Consider the following 2,350-nt stretch of genomic DNA (forward strand, 5'->3'; position numbering starts at 1 on the left):
CAGGAGGAGACTGAGATCTTCTGCACTTACTGTGTGGACTCTCCTGTACCTGCTGCTAAATCCTGTCTGCTGTGTGAGGCTTCTCTGTGTGATAATCACCTGAGAGTACACCTCAAGTCAGCAGAACACGTCTTATGTGATCCCACCACTTCCCTGGGGAACAGGAAATGCTCCGTCCATAAGAAGATCCTGGAATATTACTGCACTAAAGATGCTGCCTGTATCTGTGTGTACTGTTCAGCTGGAGAACATCGGGGACATCTAGTGGAGATGCTGAATGACACCTCTGAAAAGAAGAAGAAAAAACAGAGATGTTCTGCAGAAACTGAGCACAAAGAGAGCGGAGGCTGAGATAAGAGTCCAGAGTCTGCGGAAGCGCAGGAGAGAAGATCAGGGAATAGCAGCTGGTGTAACAGAGACAGTCACTGCCCTGTTTAGAGACAGCTGGAAGACCTGGAGAAGAGAGTTCTGAGTGAGATCTCTAGGCAGGAACAGCGCGTTTTACTCTCAGTCTCTGATCTGATCCAGCAGCTGGAAATAAAGAAGGACGAGCTGTCCAGGAAGATGCATCACATTGAGGAGCTGTGTAACATGTCTGATCCAGTGACTGTCTTACAGGACCCCGACACAGGTGACTTGTGTGATACTGAGGACACAGAGAGACATGATAACCAGGTCCATGGTGCAGGAGATCTGGATGTGGGTCTCATCTCAGGGACATTGCAGACATTATCTGATATAATAACAGGTATAAATACAGGGATCTATGTGCAGGAACCTACAGACATATTACTGGATGTAACCACAGCTAGTAATTATATACAGATATCAGGTGACAGGAAAACTGCATCATGGTCACGTATAGACCAGAATCACCCAGTAACACCAGAGAGATTTCTGTATAATCAGGTAATAAGCACCAGGGGATTCTCCTCAGGGCGACATTACTGGGAAGTGGATGTCAGTAAATCAGTGTGGTGGGAGGTGAGGATGTGTTATCCCAGTATAGACAGGAGAGGAGATCAGTCATACATTGGATATAATAACAAGTCCTGGTGTGTGTAGGTATTATAATCAGTACTCAGTGATACATGACAGTACAGTGATCGTGTTACCTGACAATATCCCCTGTGACAGAGTGAGGATATACCTGGATTATGGGGCAGGACAGCTGTCCTTTTATTCTCTGTGTGACCCCATCATGCACTTACACACCTACACTGCCGCCCTCACTGAGCCCCTTCATGCTGCATTATGGGTAGGGGATGGTTTTTTCTGTACAAGGAGGTCACATAACTATATGTGGGGAAGTCAGGTGCTGGGAGAAATTACCATAACGAACTCGCCCAGAGACTGGTGACATCATAGGGAGGAGAATCTGATTAGGGGAATACTTAGCCAATAGAATGAAGCAGTGGGTGGAGCTACAGCTGAGCCCCTCCCCATGTATGAGCAGTGTGACTGGATGTTCCTATGTTGGTGTGTTAAAAACTCTCATTATAAATCTATAAATATCCACCTCTGACTCACTGACAGCTATGATTGGCTGCAACATCTGTCTGTCATCCTGTGTGCACTTTATCACTGTAGTCCAAGAATGGGCAACCAGTGGTACTCCAGCTGCCATGGAACTACACATCCCAGCATGCCCTGCTACAGTTTAAGCAAGCCATAACAGCAAAACTGTGGCAGTGCATGCTGGAATGTGTAATTCCACAGCAACTGAAGGGCTGCAGGTTACATGGTATCTGGGTGATAGGTCTACAATATAAAGGTAGACAGTTCATAGGTGGACATAAACATTAGGTCAAAAGGTAACAGGTCAACAGTGACTTAGGTCAGCCGAGGTAAAAGGTCGACAGGATGAAAAGGTCAACACATTGTTTTCATGATTATTAGGGTTGGGGTTAGGCTAAAAAAAAAAAAAATCAGGTGTCAACTTTTTTTGTGTCAACCATTTGAATGTTGGCCTATTATCCATGTCCATATTATTCCTATGGGTATTGTCTCAGTGACGCTTACAGAGGGGAGAATATGCAGAAAAGTAATATGACCCCTTATAGGATTCAGGAAAGTTACCTCTTATAATAAGATTCTCCTGTCTCTCTGTGGCAGTGATTCTCATACCCAGTCCTTGGGACACACTAACAGTGCATGTTTTCTAGATCTCCTCAAAGAATCACAAGTGAAATAATTAGCACAGCCTGTAGATCTTTTAAAATGTGTCAGGGGGAGATGTATCAAATCTTGGAGAGAGATAAAGTGGAGAAGTTGCCCGTACCAATCAATCATCTTCTACCTGTCATGTTACAGGCTGTGTTAGATATATGACAGAAGCTGATTGGTTGGT

The 2,350-nt window shown here is 44.7% G+C and overlaps 1 pseudogene; it reads left to right on the top strand.

Moving 5' to 3' along the window:
• Positions 1–277: 277 nt before the first annotated feature.
• LOC148479144 (tripartite motif-containing protein 14-like) lies at positions 278–1,398 on the top strand (annotated as a pseudogene).
• The last annotated feature ends 952 nt before the right edge of the window (positions 1,399–2,350 follow it).

Source organism: Taudactylus pleione, unplaced genomic scaffold (assembly GCF_031769625.1).
Source record: "Taudactylus pleione unplaced genomic scaffold, aTauple2 ptg000634l, whole genome shotgun sequence".
Taxonomy (NCBI): Eukaryota; Metazoa; Chordata; class Amphibia; order Anura; family Myobatrachidae; genus Taudactylus; species Taudactylus pleione.